This window comes from Leuciscus leuciscus (assembly GCF_965113295.1).
Source record: "Leuciscus leuciscus genome assembly, chromosome: 21".
Classification (NCBI taxonomy): domain Eukaryota; kingdom Metazoa; phylum Chordata; class Actinopteri; order Cypriniformes; family Leuciscidae; genus Leuciscus; species Leuciscus leuciscus.
Genome location: NC_138745.1, coordinates 11,303,199 through 11,324,060, shown reverse-complemented (window position 1 = coordinate 11,324,060; position 20,862 = coordinate 11,303,199). Strand labels below are relative to the sequence as shown.

The window sequence follows — 20,862 nt, the reverse complement described above, 5'->3', positions numbered from 1 at the left end:
TCCACAAACGGCAATAAAAACAAACTGGGCTCACCCGCACCACGAAACACAACAAACAGTGCTCCAGCCAATGACTGACAAGATGCATTGGAGGGTGGGGTTTGGGGGGTTAGTGCGCGTACACATGAAGGGGGTGTGGAGGAGAGAGAAGCATGAAGAGGGAAGAGTGAATTATGGCCGACACACGACCAAAGAGACGACGTTTCGATGAACAAATTGCAAAGAAGAGGGACAAGGATAAGGAACGCGTGAAGTCCCGAATTTACATCGGAAAAACCTTTGAAAGGTGGCGAGAACTCCGCCGGCAGAAGGGCTTCCAATCCGACATAGTTACTCTGTTTTTGCAGAACAGGTAAATCCATTTTTCACCCACAGTTTGTTATGAATTTGAATGTTCATTTATAGGCTATTGAAAACTTTGACTAAATTTGTTTACGCCGCCGCCGTTGTTTATGCTCTGGGAAACGCGAAGCTAACGTTATCTTGCTATTATTGCGTCCTTTTATGGGAGCTATAGTTATAACCTCAGGTGGCGAAATGATTAAGATAATGTTTCTCTTTTTCTGCATTCTGTACTGCAATATAAAAGCATTTATCTAACTTGGCGACATTACACATTGAATGAAGTATCAGTAAAACTTAACTTTGTTTGTAGTGACTATTTTGACTTTCCTTTATGCCGGAAGGGAGGGGAGGAGGGAGGAGATGGGATGAGGAGGAGGGAGGGTCTAGCTAGCCTCCGTTTTGTTTGACAACGATTCGAATGTCAACAAGAAGTTACGACTCCCGGCATCGCTTAGAGCACCAACCCATTTAATCCCACCGGTCACAATAGTGACCGTAAAAAAATGTTTCATTTCTAAGGCTATAAAAATTTTACTGAATGATCTATCAATGCATTTCCAGCAGATATTGAAATAATAAAGGGTCTCAATGAAATATGTGCAGTGTCGCATGTTTACTGTAAATTGTCACATGACCAGAGCTGTTTACTTCCTGTTTGCGCCAAGACAAGAGGATGGCAGCAAGAAAGCTCCCAAAGAAAAGGGTGGTAAAGTATGTTAACATAAAGATAGGACATAGATTTTTGGTACACATCATGTTTAAGGTGTCTAGTATTGATATATGCATTTGCAATTACTCAACTTTGTTTAATGTGGTCATAGAACTCACAAACATGTCAACGGCTACAATAGTGACCGGTGGGATAACCCATTGTATCTACATGCTAATACACATAGGCTAACTGTTCTACCTTACTTTCTACCTAATTTTACACACAGACACAGACACACACAGACACAGACACACACACACACACACACACACACACACGGTCACGTCTCTTCTGATGTCTGATCTCCACACACACACACACACACACACACACACACACACACACACACACACACACACACACACACACACACACACAGAAACTCTCACACACACAGACACGTCTCCTCGGATGTCTGATCTCCACACACACACACACACACACACACACACACACACACACACACACACACACACACACACACACACACAAACACAAACACACACACACACACACACACAAACACACACAAACACACTGCACAGGTCAAATAGACCTATATTCAGTCTGTCCAATGGTTGATACAACACAGTATCCCACCGGTCACAATTGTGACCGATCATAAAACACACTTTTTCACACACTTTTCCATGAAAAATTTCAAAAAATTATGATTGATTGTTTCAAAGGGATACTAATGACACATGATTTGGATATTTTTGTGTCTGGGAAAAATTTGCTGGAGAACCCACGGGGTCAAATTTGGCCGCTGTTAATTGCTGCTACCCAAAATGAACCAAAAAAATATAAATGGTCAAATTTAACTTCAAAAGCCCAGAGTGCCACTTCTGGCCCCTGCATAGAGACACATAGTGGATGAATTTTGAACTCACAAGTGCCAGAGTGGTAGTAACAAGATGGCTGACCACATGCTGTTTTGTTGAGCTGGAAACCTACCCAAACAAAATCGTCTTCTCAGCAAACCACCGTTTGGTAAAATTGTGTATTTTTTGTTAATCTATTTAGTATTAGCTTGCAGAATGCCTAGAAGTACGTTTTATATTATTTTTGGATAAATTAGCGACTCTGAGCTAGTTAAAAAAACGATGGGCCAAAAATGACCCTCTGGGTGTATGGGTTAAAAAAATGTCGGGTCAAAAATGACCCTTTGGTTCTTTGAGTGACTTTGATGGAGAATGGTGACAGTCCTTTATTTGGCTAAAGCCTTGAAATAATTTCATTTGTATAATATATTTTGATAAGTTACCTCAGTAGTACAGGGCCAGAGACTAATAAAGTAGTATATCTTTTCAGGGAGTATGGCCGCTCCCTTTTCAGGACAGGGAAAGCAACAGAGAAAGATCACTGTAAGACAAGTATTGGAGCAACTAGAATTTGATGATAGTGACTTTGGCCCTGAATTGGACAGTGATAGCGATTCTGATGAATTGTTTCAACCGCATGAAAGTGATGTTGGTGAATCTTCTGCCCACGACAGTGACTCGTCCAATGACTCGTCCAGTGATGAAGATGTGCCGTTTGCCGAGACTGCTAGCCCACAGATGGAGCCAAATCGTGCCGCAAAAACTTACAGTTGGTGAAAGAAAGGCTTTGAGTTGCCTGACGTGAACTTTCAAGGTGAACAGGTTGAGTCGTACCAGGATGGCATGATACGCCTAAAGCCCAATGGGTCAAATTTGGCCCTAATCCTAAATTAGGGAATAAAGGGTTAAAATTGAAAAAGTGGATATTTTGGTGTTCAGTGAACTTATAGCAGTAATTTAATGCATAGTTCATACTTTTCCAAAGAAGAAAAGGGTTCTTGGGTTCTCCAGGGTTGGGTTAATTCGCACACACACAAAGTGTTCTCAAATGAATGTTCAAGCTTATACAGAAATTTTTGTAAAACCTTCAGCTTGCAGAAGATCATGATTTTAAGCAGTTTTAAACTGTGGCCTCCATGATTCGAAACTCCTGAAGTGTTTCCAGAAAAGTGTGCCATATGCATCAGACGTTCAGCCAAACGGTCCGTGGGCGTGACGTCTGAGACTGAGACTGAGACTACTTTATAGGCTGCTAATAAACAGCCAATATGTTTATCCGGCTGTTTCTATGAAACGGTACTCCGAAATGCAAAGGCTGCCTCCGGGCAGTAAGTGCATCGCATTATGTTTTATCAACTTACAGGTTATAAAGTTTACTGTAGCTATACTACAGTAGTTACTGTAGTTTTTTTCTGTAATTTGGCCAAAATGTCATGTTATTAAAGATGACGCTACTACACACAGGCTATTTAAGACAGAACTGGCTACTTAACGACAAATGCTAGAAATTATTCTCCTCTCCTCAAATAAATAAAACATTGAACTGACAGTTTGAGGATCCAACAGAGCTACGAGGTTTAGTCACAAGGTCTTTTTAATACTTTTCATTGGTTTAGTTTTTGCAAAACCCACATAAAGATGTGAAGGCTGACCAATAGTAATAATTTATGGGGAAAAAAAGATGAAATATGGAGAAAAGCCAGATTAAGACAGATATGAAGCAACAAATTATAGGCCAATAGCACCAACATTAAACGTAAAATAATGGAAATATTGATAACAAATAGGCTTACATATGTGATAGAAAGTCAGGGTCTGTTTTTACCTCATCAAAGTGGCTCCGCAAAGGTATAGCAACAAAGGATTCAATACTATGTTTGGAATCAGGGATAAGAAATGCATAAATAAATTAGGGATGGGACGATTACCGGTTTCACGATAAACCACGATAAAATGTACTGACGGTTAGTAATATCGTTTAAAATTTAATTATCATTAAAACCGTGTTTGATTATCGCGATTTTAGATCCTGTTCAGCCAGCAACAGTCTGACGCAGGCGCAGCCGCAGGCGCAATGTTATTTTTTTTATTCAAGAAGGAATTGCGGAAGGCAGTGACCGTGCTCGGGAGATTTTTCAGCCTTTTAAAAGAACCAATTCTGATGTGTGGTCATATTTTTGCTTTAACAAAAGTCCCGAGGGAAACTTAATCGAGGATGGTCACCCTGTCAGCAGAACATGCACAAGAAAAAGTCGCTGCAATAGGGGGAAACTTCAGATCTGCCGAGTCGTCTTGTGTGACCATCACCGACTGTTGTATAGCGAACGCAAGGCAAGTTAACTTTGACCTCAATACCAAAACTACGTCTGGGAAATAATTGGGCATGAAATATTGTTTTAAGTTGAACTATTTTATATCAATAAACGTGAGGCTTCCGCAAAGAAAAGTTCGCAGCAAGTGGCTTAGCCAAAGACGAACGAACAAGTTCGTTTAAGAGTGTTCAAACAAGACTATTAAGAGTGACATTTAAGGGATACTAATTTATATTCATTATACACTTATTACACCGATTTTTTTTTTTTTACCACATAGGCTAATTACGGGGACATTGAATTGGGATTAATGTTTTCTTACCTTTTTATAAATCATGTACAGCGTACAAAACAATCGTTCAGACAAGATGATCACAACAATATTATCAAACTCTGTAAACAATAAATCAACTCTGATTTATTAATTTTCAATACAATTAAAAACGGAGACACAAGACGGCAAGTTGTATTTGAATGAAACGAGCGAGCGCGTCCATTCATTGTGATACATGGTGTAACTGTCATAATGACTAGATGAGACAGGAAGCAAGTGCAAGTAATATTTATTACGGCAACACAGTCAACAGTACAAGCAGAAGTGAGATGGGTGACGCAGGGACAAGATGGTCAGGATCCGTGATGAAGTGCTGTGACGGTGACGGTGAGAAGACGACAAAATCCACGAAGAACGGGAACAGGAACACAAGGCAGGAACGGACACCGGAACACCAACACAGAGGACATCAACCAACAATCTGACAAGGATGATACAACAACGGTGAGTATTTATAGAAGAGTGGATTGCTTGCAGCTGGTGAAGTGATGATGATCAGCTGGAGCGGATCAGGTGATGTCATACACACACCCACTGCACACGCGCTCACACAACAACATAAACACGAGACTAAAAGGAACAGAGAATACGTCTACCGTGACAGTACCCCTCCTCCTAAGAACGCCTCCTGGCGTTCCCAGGCCCCCCTACCTGTCGATTGAAATCATCGATAAGGGAGTGATCCAGGATGTCTCTAGCAGGTACCCAACTTCTCTCCTCCGGACCGTAACCTTCCCAGTCCACCAAGTACTGAAATCCGCGTCCCCTCCGCCTAGAGTCCAGAATACGATTAACCGAATAAGTGGTCTCCCCATCTACGAGTCGCGGTGGGGGAGGAACCGGGACAGGCGGATTAATGTGAGAATGAAACACTGGTTTAATCTTAGACACATGGAAGGCGGGATGAATCCTCCTGTACGCGGGAGGCAATTTGAGGCGGACTGCCACCGGACTAATGATTTTGGTGACAGTAAACGGGCCAATAAATTTAGGTGCAAGCTTATTAGAGACGGTACGCAAAGGAATGTTCTTAGTAGAAAGCCACACTTTTTGACCCACGACGTATACGGGAGGCTTCGACCTGTGGCGATCGGCCTTGGCCTTGGTGCGCGCTCCCACTTGGAGTAGAGTCTCACGGGCTATAGTCCAAGTACGATGACACCTCTGGACAAAGGCGTGAGCGGAGGGAACCGCAACCTCGGATTCCAGACTGGGAAAAATAGGTGGCTGGTAACCTACACTACACTCAAAAGGAGAAAGGCCCGTGGCCGACACTGGCAACGTGTTGTGAGCGTACTCCACCAAAGAGAGTTGCTGGCTCCATGAGGAAGGATTCTTGGACACCAAACATCGCAACACCCTTTCCAAATCTTGGTTGGCTCTCTCGGTCTGACCATTGCTCTGGGGATGAAACCCTGAGGACAGACTAACCGTCGCCCCCAGTAATCTACAAAATTCTCGCCAAAATTTGGACACAAACTGGGGACCCCTGTCAGAGACCACGTCAATCGGGAGGCCATGTAAGCGAAAGACGTGGTCTACGACGGCTACCGCTGTCTCCTTAGCTGAGGGTAATTTGGGTAAGGGGACAAAATGGGCTGCCTTCGAGAACCGGTCCACCACGGTCAAAACGACCGTGTTCCCTTGAGAGGGTGGGAGGGCGGTAATGAAATCTAGAGCGATATGGGACCAGGGTCTCGAAGGAACCGACAGCGGTTGAAGTAACCCATCAGGAGGTCGATTGGAAGTCTTACCAGTGGCACAAACCGAGCAAGCCAAGACAAAATCGTGAATGTCGCGAGCCATACGTGGCCACCAGAATCGTTGCTTGACTAAAAAACTAGTCCGATTAACTCCTGGATGGCACGCCACGTTGGAACCATGACCCCACTGGATAACGTCGGACCGTAATCCCTCCGGCACGAATAAGCGGCTCGGTGGACACCCGGGCGGAGGCGTTACCCCTTCTAAGGCCTTCTGGACCCTCGATTCGATCTCCCATGAGAGTGTGGAAACGACTAGAGTCTCGGGCAAAATGCACTCGGGAGTAGTCGGGCGTGCGGAAAAATCAAATATGCGAGATAGAGAGTCGGGTTTGATGTTCTTAGAACCCGGGCGGTACGAAATAGAAAAATCGAAACGACCGAAAAAAAGTGCCCACCGAGCCTGCCTGGAGTTCAGTCTTTTAGCAGTGCGAATATACTCTAAATTCTTGTGATCAGTCCAGACGATAAAAGGTACCCCTGACCCTTCTAACCAGTGGCGCCATTCCTCCAACGCTAGCTTAACTGCCAACAACTCCCTGTTGCCAATGTCGTAATTACGTTCTGCCGGGGACAACCGATGAGAAAAAAACGCGCATGGATGCACCTTGTCGTCTACAGGGGAGCGTTGGGACAACACTGCACCTACTCCCACCTCTGACGCGTCGACCTCCACCACGAACTGACGTGATGGATCAGGGGCGACAAGAATGGGGGCTGAAACAAAGCGGCCTTTCAGTTTAGTAAACACAGCCTCGGCTGTGTTAGACCACCTGAACGTCGTCCTGGGGGAGGTCAAGGCGGTCAGAGGTGCGACTAGTTGGCTGAAATTGCGAATAAAACGCCGATAGAAGTTGGCGAACCCCAGGAACCTCTGCAGGGCCTTGCGAGAATCCGGGCTTGGCCAATCTACCACAGCCTTGATCTTCTCAGGGTCCATCCGCATCCCCTCAGACGACACGATGTACCCAAGGAAAGGAACTGACTGTGCATGGAATTCGCATTTCTCCGCCTTGACAAAAAGCCCATTCTCTAGCAACCTCAGAAGCACTCGTCGGACGTGTTGCACATGTTCCTGGAGAGAAGAAGAAAAAATCAATATGTCGTCCAGGTAGACATATATGAACTGATCGATCATATCTCGCAACACATCATTGACCAGTGCTTGGAAAACTGCCGGGGAGTTGGACAGCCCGAAGGGCATGACCAAATATTCAAAGTGCCCCCTGGGGGTGTTAAAGGCAGTCTTCCACTCATCCCCCTCCCTAATGCGAACCAAATGATAAGCGTTACGCAAGTCCAATTTAGTGAAGATGGACGCTCCCTGCAACCTCTCGAAGGCTGAAGACATCAACGGCAAAGGATAAGTATTCTTTACCGTGATGTTATTCAACCCCCGGTAGTCAATGCAAGGTCGCAGAGAACCGTCCTTCTTCCCCACAAAAAAGAACCCCGCCCCCGCTGGAGAAGAGGAAGGGAGAATGAACTTGGTTGCTAGAGAATCAGAAATGTATTTCTCCATAGCCTCCCTCTCCGGAATAGAGAGTGAATATAACTTGCCCTTAGGCGGAGACTTACCTGGCAGTAGATCTATCGCACAGTCATAGGGACGATGCGGAGGAAGAGAAGCAGCACGAGACTTACTGAACACCTCCTTCAGGTCCAGATACTCCGCGGGCACGTTAGACAAATCCCCTGTTTCCTCCTGAAAAACAGAAACAGGCACGGACGAACAAGCAGACACGAGACAAGACTTATGACATTCCTTGCTCCACTCCAGCACGACTCTATGATGCCAGTCCACTCGAGGGTTGTGTTGAATGAGCCAGGGATGTCCGAGGACGACGGGTGCCAGAGGTGAATCCATGATGTAGAATGAAATAGTCTCAGAGTGGTTACCAGAAGTGATGAGGGTTAATTCTTCAGTGGATAGTGAAATGGTGGGAAGTGTCTGTCCATTAAGAGCGTGAACTGCGATTCTGTGGGTGAGAGGTTTGAGGGGAATTTGTAACTGTTGTGCGAATGAGTGGTCCATAAAATTACCTTCAGCCCCAGAATCCAGAAGTGCTCGACAGTCGTGCTGGTGGACTGACCATCTTAGTCTTACCGGGAGGAGCGTGGAGGTAGATGTAACAGCTGATGAGGTCTTCCTGGCGGAGATCCCACCCGATAGTAGCCTCAAGTTTACTATCGGGCTTGGCCTTTTACCGGGCAGTTGTATGAAAAATGTCCCGCTCCTCCACAATATAGGCAAAGGCCCTGGGACCTCCGCCTCTCCCTCTCCTCCCGGGAAAGCCGAGCTCGACCCACCTGCATGGGCTCGGGATCGTAGACTGGGCTGACCACGTCCCTGCCGTTGGATCTTGAACCGTCGACCCCTCCGAAGGTACGGGTGGACGGGACTCGACGTTCGATCCTGGATAGCCGAGCGTCCACCCGCAGAGCCAAGTCAATCAACCCGTTCAGTGTGGTAGGTAGATCCAAGGCGTAGATCTCCTTCTGGACGTGGTCAGCCAACCCATGCAGGAACATATCCCACTGCGCCTCCTCGTTCCAGCCGCACTCCGCCGCCAGGGTCCGGAATTCGATAGAAAAATCTGAAACTGATCTTTCACCTTGACGAAGATCCGCCAATGTCCTGGCAGCCTCTCTCCCCGAAAGCGCTCGGTCAAAGACCTTCTTCATTTCGGCGGAGAGGGTCTGGAACGAGGCGCAGCATGGATGTTGATTCTCCCACACCGCCGTTCCCCAGAGTGCCGCCTTCCCAGTCAGCAAGGTGATAACGAACGCCACTTTGGCCCGTTCCGTACTGAAAGTCTGTGGTTGAAGAGCAAAGTGCATTGAACAACGCGTCAAGAATGCTCTACAAAAAGCTGGTTCACCTGAATAGGTCTCCGGTGTGGGCAGACGAGGCTCGGACTGGGAGGGTCTTGCAGGTGTTGCGGGGGGAACAGCCGGTGTGGGCGGCGCAGCGGGAATCTGTAGGCGCTGGATCTGCTGGGTGAGCTCGGACACCTGCGTCACCAGGGCTAGTACTGCGCAACCCGTGTCGCCGATCTCCTGTTGTTGCGACTCCATTCTTCGGATACTGTGATGAACAAACTCCTCGAATGATCCAGAATCCGCGCTCGCTGCTTCCATTCCGTGGTCAGATCGTTCTGTCATAATGACTAGATGAGACAGGAAGCAAGTGCAAGTAATATTTATTACGGCAACACAGTCAACAGTACAAGCAGAAGTGAGATGGGTGACGCAGGGACAAGATGGTCAGGATCCGTGATGAAGTGCTGTGACGGTGACGGTGAGAAGACGACAAAATCCACGAAGAACGGGAACAGGAACACAAGGCAGGAACGGACACCGGAACACCAACACAGAGGACATCAACCAACGATCTGACAAGGATGATACAACAACGGTGAGTATTTATAGAAGAGTGGATTGCTTGCAGCTGGTGAAGTGATGATGATCAGCTGGAGCGGATCAGGTGATGTCATACACACACCCACTGCACACGCGCTCACACAACAACATAAACACGAGACTAAAAGGAACAGAGAATACGTCTACCGTGACAGTAACGTCTGTCAGAGAGTTTGAAGTCTGCCCAGATGAAGAATACAAGACAGTGCAAATGAACTGGTAGTTCCACGATACTTTTATAGATGTTTTCTCTCAGTTAAGCACACTCTTCACATACATGTCGAAGAGCGAATGTTAAAAGGGAAAAGAAAACTCTAAAACATGCTACAAATCAAAGTAAACACATTATAATAAAACAACGGTCAGCAGTAGAGCGGTCATCTTCCTCTTTGCGTGATCAATCTCACTCTCACTGTGCGTGCGCGCTCACATAAAAACAGCATGCATACAATAACGTACACCATAGAAGAAGTTATCTTAAAGGCACATCCACATTCATGTCATGAACACTAGTTAACACTAGGTGGCCGTTACAATGCATGTGCGCGGTCTTATAATGCGTTGCTATTGACGACCGTCATTATAAGGAAGGAAATGCTTTAAAAAGTGCATAGAGCTGCTTGTTTTATTTTTTGTTTGTTGATTTTCAAATATAAAACTTGTTGAAATGTCTTCAGTGTGAGCATCAACTCTTTTTGAACACTTTCATCTCGTTTTAACAAAACCGTGATAATATTGATAATCGCGATAATTTTGGTCACTATTATCGTGATATTAAATTTTCATACCGTCCCATCCCTAAAATAAATAAAGAGGTTGTAATAGCAGTTTCCGTTCGTGGGGTCCCAGCTGATATTTTGGGGAAAGCCATCAGTGTGACTACGTCTGAAGCTACGACGTGTGCAACTATTCCAATCCTGATTGGTGCTGCGTCACCTCATGATGTGTGCCGGTGTAGGTGGAAGCTATAAAGGCGGGGCTACATCTGTTTGCTTTCCCCCCGATCGCTCTGCTCCCGGGAGTTCTAGAAAGAATACTACAGAACGGGGATCGCCTCCTTCTGGTAGCCCCGTTCCAACCGGCCCGAGTGTAGTTTTGGACTTGTCAGATATCCTACCTAGACGGTCTTCCGTGGGAGATTCCAGTCAGGAGGGACCTCCTATCGCCAGGGGCACAATATTTCATCCCTGGCCGGAGATTTTAGGTCTGGTCAGTTCCTCCACCAAGGTGGTAGAGACCATTCTTAAATCTTAACACGAGAAAACAATATTTTTTTAAAGTGGAGAGTATTCACTTTATGGTGCAGACAGCACAGTTTAGACCCAGTTAACTGCCCTGTGGCTTCAGTGCTGGAGTTTCTGCAAGACTGCTTTTCTGCCGGTTTTTCCCCATCCACACTTAAAGCAGCGCTATGCAATTTTGGAAATTTCTCTTTTTGCTCGCGGGTTTCTCTATAGAGCTCCCCCTACAGCTTCGGAATAGATATTTGACAACACTGTCGTCAAAACGCGTTGGCGACTCTCCCCCCTCCCATCTTCTCCCTCTGGTCATGTGCATTTGTTTTCAAAGAAGCCGGTGAACGCACAGAGCCATGTCCACTGAGGTATGTATGATACACAGAAGGCTAGCATATAAATGTTTAGATAGTGTTTGTGTGCAGTGCCGCAAAGCAATTCGTTACATTGCGAGACCTGATATCACGTGATACTTCCTAATGCTGAGGCCGGCGGCCCACCGGCCCAAAGTTGCAAGGGTGGTTTTTCCGCTCAAAGGCGCTAGGAGTGTGTGAGAAGACCACCATTCAACCCGAAAAAAGTCATATAACTACTCCAATGACTCCGAAGCTGTTCTGTTAAGGTAAATTAATGCATAGTTCACCTTTAAAGTTTATATGGCAGTCATTGCTGCTTTACACGGTGGGTGGTGGATCTTTGGGGAAGCACCATTTGGTGTCTCGTTTCTTTCAAGGTACTTTGAGGATAAGGCCAGCGGCTCAGCTTAGAGTCCTGGCTTGGAACCTATCCATAACGTTTGAAGGTTTTCCTTGGCACCCTTTGAGCCCTAGGACTTGGCAACAAATAAGTGCATTGCTCTAAATATGGTGTTTCTATTAGCAATTACTTCACTTAACAGTGTATTGAGTTTGCCTCGGGTGGGGTTAAGGCCGTTCTCCACCTGAGGCCAAGTTATGTGCCCAAGGTACCCACTAATGTGGCCTGGTCAAGAGTCCTTTCATCCTCCTCCTTGTGTGTCGGCGGAACATGAGAAGATACATTTAGTTTACCCTGTCAGAGCTCTTGAAGTCTACGTAAGACTTCTCAATGGAGGAAAACTGACCAACTGCTGGTATGCTTTGGGCCTCCTAAGAAAGGATGCCCAGCCACTAAACAAACAATCAGCAGGTGGATTGTGGAGGCTATTTCCATGGCTTATGAGGTGCTTGGTTCACCTTCAAGTCAGAGCTCATTCCACTCGAAGTGTTGCTTCCACCAGGGCATTTCTGTCAGGAGCATCGCTACAGAAATTTGTGATGCGGCGGGGTGGTCCTCTCCGCACACATTTATAAGGTTTTATAGCATTGACCTTCTGGTCACTCCGGGGTTGTGCTGGGACAGCTTCACACCAGGACAGGCACTTGTTAGCATGATGAAGTGGGTATTTCATTCCCTAAAGGGAATGTCACAGGTTACACACGTAACCCCATAGTTCCCTGAGAGGGGAACGAAACGCTGACCCCCCTGGCCATACTTACTGCATGCCTGGGAGCAGCTTGCTTAAGCCTATCAAAAGCTGATGCTGTTGTGATGCCGGCTTCCCTTTATAGCTTACGTCTACACCAGCACATGTCACAAGGTGATACAGCACCAATCAAGATTGGAATAGTTGCACACGTGCTTCAGACTTAGTCACGCTGAACGCATAGTTACATGCGTAACCTGAGACATTTTCATTGATGTGGAAAAAGCATATGACGTTATGGAAGGAGGGATTACCAATAAAACTCAATCAAAGAATATGCCAAACGAGTGGAAAATTCAGATTAAAGTGGGAGCATCTTGCTCTAAAGTTTATGCAGCTGAAAATGGAACACCAGTAGCCAACTGTCACAAACACAGGAGGAGACAGAAAGGTTTAGGTGCACACAGTGTTTATTAAAAGTAGAGTGGTGGTTGAACAACTGGAACCAGATGATGGTGAGAGGATGGTGACTTGTAGAATGATGATGGTGATTTAGCTGGCGATGACTGAATGTGGGTGACGAGTGAACAGACGATCTGGATCAGGATGATGGATGGAAGATGGACAGGAGACTGGATACAGGATGAGACAATCTCAGGTGAGTAGATAGGTAAGGAGTCTGACATAAAGCAGTGTATATTGCAATGAAACCAGACAAGGAGTGAAAGGTGAACGGGGCATATAAAGGGTGTGTTGATGAGGGAGTACAGGTGCAGCCAGTCAGTACTCAAGTAATTGTGAACAAGTGGGCGGGTCCTGGTGATAGAGTGATGACTGACTCTGTGACACCAACAGTGTGTAGCCTCCTTCTATGCAATACATTTATCAATGGTATATTTAATTATTTAAAACAGGGTATGGGTAGATCACTATAAGCAGACGATGGAGCACTTTGGAAAACAGGGTGAAATGTACCACACAGGTAAGAAAGTTTAGGAAGCAATAAATTAAATAGAAGAGTGGGTCCCGAAATGAGGGTTTTGTATATCAGTAGCTAAAACACAGGTCATTTGTTTTACAAAAAAAGAGTAATGTTAATTAATGTATCACTATATGGACAGCTTCTGAAACAGGTGTAAGTAGTAAAATGTCTTGGAGTGTATTTGGATACAAGATTGACTTTTAATACACATGAAGAAAAACTGCTGACCAAGTGCAAAAAAGCATTGAACGTCATAAGATGTTTAGTAGGATGTGAATGGGGTGTGAGTCACAGGTCTCTTTTTTAAGAGCATTTATTATTATATGTAGTCTATTTAAGAACATTTATTTGGCTATTAGATAAGCAATAGATTATGGAAGTATGGTATATGGTTCGGCAAGCAAGTCTACGCTGAAAAAATAGAGGTGGTGCAGACGCAGGCTTTGAGATTATGTTGTGGACCATTTAGAACTTCCCCCAGAGCTGCCATGCAAGTAGAAATGGGTAAACCCAAACAACTAAAAATGGTATATTGGGTGTCCTTGAATGGACACAATAATAAACATCCCACTAAGGCAATATTCTCAGAATGTTGGAAACATGGAAGAAGTAATAATAAAAATAATGGATGGGAAACACTAGAAATGGCGAAATCTATTGGTTTAAACCATACAAAATATAGTAATACAGTACAAATGTCAGTAATGCCACCTTGGATGTTTATAATGCCCATAATATACCTTAATTTTATAGAAGAAGTGAAGAAACAGAATTATGATCCAATCAAAATATGAGTTAGGCTAATCAATATATTAATATGTACAATGGCGGCAACGTGGTGTTGCATCTTGGCAGGTGCTGCGACTCCACTATAACTATAACTATATACTACTCATCAATATATACCACTATAACTAGTTGGCTGTTTTCTTTCCTGTAATGCATACTTGTCAGAGGCCGTATACAATTATATAAGTAGAGCTAAACATTGCAATCATGAGAAGATCGAGTTTCATGGACGTTCTGTGATATGCAAAAAGACCGCTAGACGGGGGGGGGGAACCATTGCCACCACTCAAAAGACTCATGTCTTTTTGCTTATCTTGCTACTCCTCTCCGGGGATGTTCAACTAAATCCGTGACCGGTTTACCCAGGAATACAGCAGGACTCTGGAGTTGAGCCTCATTTGGCAACCACCATGGTGGCGTCTCACAACGAGTTGAAGGCCTGGGGATTTCCTGTAGATCTACATGGCCTCCCAAACAATTAAGTGAGTCTAATTAACAGCGTACACAATGCTCCAGGGTATGACATCTCTACACTGCTTTCTGGTGCTTTTACAAGATCTAACGAGGCATCATCGTATAATGCAAATGCTTCGTTGTGTCGAAATCCTGCAGGAAGAAAGCAGACGCCATGAAGGATATTTCAGACTTTTAACCACGCGGAGGTCCTATGGGACCCGAAAGTGAAACCGAGAGGACTTTTTTGGTGGACATTTGAATATCAGAAAAATTGTTTCAAAGAGCGAACAATTGTCTAATTTATTATCCAACTTAAATTTGGACTTCCTTTGTATCTCTGAAATGTGGTTGCAACAATCATCATCTTCTGATATCATGCCTGGATATCAGTGTTTTTAAACTGGATATATGTCAAAGATGGCATTAAGTGAGAACATCTCATGTTTAATTCCGTTAATGAATTAGAATTTGTGGGGTTGAAAATGATCTCCTCAAATGTCATTTACTGTTTTATGTGTATAGACCCCCTTCAGCAAACAATACAATCTATGATCAACTTACAGGAATTTTAAAAGAATGTAACCATAACAAAGAAATAATTATTATGGGTGATTTTAATTTGAACTGGGAAGATAAGTTAAAGTGGAAAAAAAATTGAAAACTATTGCAGATAAATTCCATCTAAATCAGTTAAAGGGCCAGCAAGAATTGCTCACATGGGAATGACCACGGCAACACTGACAGCGGATGGTGCAGCCTGCACCAGTGAAGCACTCATTTATTCGCCCTCTATCCAACCGTCAACAAACAAACACAAAGAATGCTGTTAAACCAGCATATGAGAGCTCAGAAGCTCGCAATCACTGCTGCACTCGTGCTGTAGAAACACCAGCACCGGGAGAGACTTCCAGAAAATTCCAGTTAAATACACCAACACTCTTCAGAGACATCAACATGAAGACCGATCGGCTCCGAAGCAAAAGACAAATGGTGCGTGCTTCCGTATTTATACCTGTGCTGCATAGCGTGAGATGCAATTCTCGTTTTCGTGTCTTAGCCTTAAGAATTCGTGTCTTAGCCTGAACATTGGTATAACAAATGTTCTAATCTCCTAATGTTGATATTTTTATTAATGGTGAAAAGATAGAAACAGTTAATAAGTTCAATTATCTTGACGTAATATTGGACTTAAATCTTAGTTTAAAAAAAAAAACATGTAAAGAAAATTTTTAACTAATTTAAACTAATATATATATATTTTTTTAACTAAATAGCAAATTTTAGACAAATGTCTCTCTGTTGATGTAGCTAAGACTTGAATGCATGCTATACAATTCTTTCTGATATGTCCTACTGTCTGACATGTTGGGGTCAAGCTGGTGAAACTGTGATTAAACCCTTAAAATTCCTATATAAACTGACAAATATAAAAAGAAATAGATGCAAAACCAAACCATTTTCATCATTGTAGGGTCTTAGAGAAACATAATTTTGACAATTTTAGACTTGTCACAAAAATGTGTGTATGGATTATAAAATTATAAATGGCTTGGCTCCTTCTGTACCATTTTCATTTCAACATTTTCTCTGTAAACATTGACGTTGTTGCAGTTTAATTGATTCCTTTGGTGTTGTTTGTTTGTTTGTTTGTTTGTTTTTTTGTTTTGTTTTTGGCCCTGATAGTATGTGTGTGAATGTATGTTTTTTGTTAGGTTTTTTTTTTAGGTATTGTCTGTGCTATTTCATTGTGTTGACCTGCCAGGGGACTGCGGATGAAAATTAGCCTTTGGCTAAATCTGGTAAAATGCATGAAATGGAAACATTTATTCATTTATGTATGGATTCAGAATCTGAGAAAACAGGAGTAGCAGTAGTTATATATCAACATGATATGGTTATTTAAAAAATAACTATTTACAGCAGAGTTGGTAGCTATTGTCATGGCACCCCAGTGGGTAGAGGAAGAACGTATAAAAAAAAAAGCAGTAATATGCTCAGATTCATTGCCAGATTTAAAAAGGATTAAATCGGGCCAATATAGCTGCAGACGAGATCTTATTCCTGAAATAATGCAAATAAATGTATTTGGGTTCCAGTGTAAGTTGGAGTAGAAGGACAAGAGATAATTGAACATGAATAATATAGAAATTGATATAAAAATCAGTAAAACAGAAGCAAAAGCAATTATTAGGAAAGCTCTAATAAAATAATGGCAAAACTTTTGTTTTCACCTCAGCAGAATATAATTGAAACATTGCATGTTAATAGCCAAATTCCCAACTCATCGACTTAAGCAAACATTGATCACATTTAGGAAAGAAAAACTTTAATGCAGAACTTTAACTGTAACAAAACTTTAAATTTAACTTTAAAACTTTAAGGCCAAATTATGAGAAACAAAAATGATTAATTAATTGATTAGCTGGGTATTCAGCCTATGCAGTATGTTAATTCACCTCACCTCCCGATTCGAGTTGCTTTTTTTTTTATTACAACAAATCCCCATATGCTGAAGCTACGCAGTCTGTACCAGAAACAGAAACAGAAATGATTAGTTCACCCCCCAAGTCTTTGGTTCATCATGTCACATAGGCTGAAGCAGTACATTCTGTACAGGAAACCGAATTGATTAGTTCACCTCTGGAGTCTTCGGGTCTTTCGTTCATCACGAATTATGGAAAAGAACCATTATTAACAAATGAGAACCAGAAATTCACAAATGTATAAATTGGAAGAAATTTGAGACCAGAAACGCATCACGTAACTGTAAGCTAGTAAAACACGAACTATGCACTTGTTTTTAAGGAAGGTTGGGAATTATTAACTAATTTCCGTATCCAATACAGATGTCACGTGACAAAAGAATGAACAACTCAGACTCGAAGACTTGAGAGGTGAACTACTAATTTCTGTTTCCAGTGCAGACTGCATAGCCTTAGCCTATGGGCTGTCATATTCTCACAATATTCACATGGGCAGGCACTTGTTGTAAGCATGGCATTTTGGCATTATCATTCTCAAAGTGTCATTGACACAGCTCGAGTTCCCTTGAAAGGGAACATGTCAGGTTACGAATGACCTTGGGAACAAGAGGCTGCGTTGCCCTGCCATATTTCCTTCATCCCTGTGATCAACTTGCTTCGGCTAATTGAAGCTAACGGCCATAGGCGTAATTTGCGGGTGGGACGGGTGGGACATGTCCCCACCACTTTTTTGCCAGGGTCGATATTGTCCCCACCACTTTTTAAAACATCTCGCGGCACGAATGTACCAATTCTACAAATAAATAAAACATCTCCAGTTAACTGGCAGAGCATTCATTTCGTTCGTTTTTTTTTTTTTTAAATAAGAGACGATCTAGCGCTGAAATGTGTTTTTTAAATCAAGTGATCAAAGTGCTCGTTGCCGCTGCGATCAGTGGCACGGATACAGTGTTTTCTCTTGTGGCTCGCGCACACGCCGCACTGTCTTCACTCGGACGCGCACTTCAGTCCGTTGCGGATACTCTCTATTCGTTCTGGTGAAATCACAAAACATAATGCACACAAACGTGTCCCTGCTTGATATACAACCACTGATGAACATAATCAGTTTTGATAAAAAATAAATAAATAAAAATATACGAAAAAATTTAAAAACGATACGAGTGCGGATTAGAACCAAGAACCTCTAACACGGTTGGCAGAAGTTCTACCACTGGATCATTAAGGAGCCTATCGCTCGATAGGCAACTGCAGCAGCCTATCGAGCGAGGCCTAGCGTGACGTCAGACCCAATGAGGGTGCTTCGTGCCCACTGCGTCACGTCCCGCCGAAACAGGCGTGGCTTAGGCCTATAAATACAGCTCACAGGCAGCTGATATCTGGTTTTTCATCGCCGAAGCTAACCAGAGCGTGTGCATGCACGGCAAGATACGCAGTACTCGTTCCCTCTTCTAGAGAGAACCGAGGTTACGTTAGTAACCGAGTACGTTCTCTTACGAGAGGTCTCTCGTACTGCGTAAGTATCTTACGCTAGGGGACCCAATGTAAAACGGCGTGCGTGCTGGGATCTGACACCAAAGACCCGAGGTCGAAAGCCCGGGGTTCATATAGTGCATAATCACCAGGGGAACTCACAGGGAGACCGGGAAGAGGGAGGGGCGGAGCCGAGCTCTTCCACATACAGCAGCGTCCCTTAGACGCAAATTACATCATACAGACAGGGCGGAGTACGGCCTGAGCTGATGGGAAATTGTGGGTCTTATTTATTTGCCCATAAGCATTTTGCGGTCGATTAACGGGCAGTGCTCATCGAGCAGTGCTCAGCAGACACAGTATTCTGAACCGATAGCATCAGAACAGACAGTACTGGTATATTTAGATCGACAACAGCCTGGCCTGTAAGGCGGGAACCTCTAGGTTATAAAACCTTATAAATGTAGATGGGGAGGCCCAGCCTGCCGCCATACATATATCTTGCAAGGCAATCCCACTTGACCAGGCCCACGACGAAGCCATGCTTCTCGTGGAGTGCGCTCTGACACCCAACGGGCACTGCATACCCTTGGAAGTGTACGCCAGCGCAATGGCGTCAACTATCCATCTGGATAGGCTCTGTTTCGACGCGGCTAGTCCCTTGGAACGTCCGCTGAACGAAACGAAGAGCTGCTCCGTCTGTCCGGGGCGACACGCCACGAGCTGTGCACCAGCTGGAGAACACTGACCATTTCGAGGAATAGAGACGTCGCGTAGACGGAGCTCTGGCCTGCGTGATCGTGTTTAACACTCCGCTTGGGAGGTCAGCGGGTACCCGTTGATGGCCCAAACATGAAGGGACCACAGCTCTGGGCGCGGATGCCAAATCGAGTCCTTGGCCTGAGAGAGGAGGTCCCTCCTCACTGGCACTGGCCATGGGGCAGTGCTTGCTAGCTGCATCAGAACTGGGAACCAGGGTTGGTTTTTCCAGAACGGCGCTACGAGTAGCACTGAGCATCCTTCTTCCCTGATCAGCTCTATCACCTGAGGCAGGAGAGAGACGGGAGGAAAGGCATAGAGCGGGCGGCGGGGCCATGCATAGAGCGGGCGGCGGGGCCATACATGAGCCAGCGCGTCCCTGCTCTTGGAGAAAAATTCCAGACAGTGAGTGTTTTCTTGAGACGCGAACAGGTCTACTTCCGCTCTGCCGAATTTCTTCCACAGCAGCTGGACTGTCTGTGGGTGTTGAGACCACTCGCCTGTCGGAACATTGTTCCTGGAAAGTCTGTCCGGTCCTACGTTTAGGAGCCCTGGCACATGCGCTGCTCTCAGCGAGAGCAGGTTGCGCTGAGCCCACACCAGGAGGCGTTCTGTCAGCCTGTGCAGGTTTCGGGACCTGAGGCCGCCCTGGCGATTTATGTAGGACACCACTGACATGTTGTCCGAACGGACCAGGACGTGGTGTCCTCGTATTTGGGGACAAAAACGCGTCAGCGCGTTGTCTACTGCCAGCATTTCGAGGCAGTTTATGTGCAGAAGCTTCTCCCGTTCTGACCATTGGCCGAAGAACGGTCTGCCCTCGAGCAGCGCTCCCCATCCCGAGGTGGATGCGTCCGTAGACACCACCTTCACACTCGAGGAAGTCCCCAGGCTTACACCTGATTGGTACCAGTCGTTTGCTTTCCAAGGTTTCAGAGCTGCGATGCATTTCTGATTGACCTTGAGACGAAGCAGACCGGAAGCCCACGCTCGCCGCGGCACTCGCGCTTTCAGCCAGAACTGTTGCGGGCGCATGCGAAGCAAGCCCAGCTGAAGAACTGATGATGCTGAGGCCATGAGACCCAGCATCCTCTGAAATTTCTTGAGCGGGACAGATGCACCGCAGCGGAAAGAGCTTGCTGCGCGCTGAATGTCTAGCACGCACTGTGGCACGCACTATCATAGACAGCGAGTTCAGTTCTGTGCCCAGAAAAGATATTATCTGTCTGGGGGACAGAGAACTCTTCGCCCAATTGACTCTGAGACCCAGATTCTCGAGGTGATCGAGTAAAATGGTCCTGTGCTCTATGAGCATTGAGTGAGATTGAGCTAGAATCAGCCAATCGTCCAAGTAGTTCAATACTCGCATGCCCTGTAGCCTGAGGGGTGCGAGCGCTGCGTCCATGCACATCGTAAATGTACGGGGTGCTAGGGACAAGCCGAACGGTAGGACTGTGTACTGATATGCCTGGCCCTCGAAGGCGAATCTCAAATATCGCCTGTGACGTGACGCTATCTGTATTTGAAA

The 20,862-nt window shown here is 44.9% G+C and overlaps 1 long non-coding RNA gene across 1 annotated transcript in view; it reads left to right on the top strand.

The window, feature by feature from the left end:
- LOC309484923 overlaps positions 1–1,592 on the top strand; it is a 31,518-nt gene extending 29,926 nt beyond the window's left edge. The window contains exon 2 of the long non-coding RNA XR_014201004.1: positions 801–1,592. This is a non-coding gene — a long non-coding RNA (uncharacterized lncRNA). The remainder of the gene's footprint in view (positions 1–800) is intronic.
- The last annotated feature ends 19,270 nt before the right edge of the window (positions 1,593–20,862 follow it).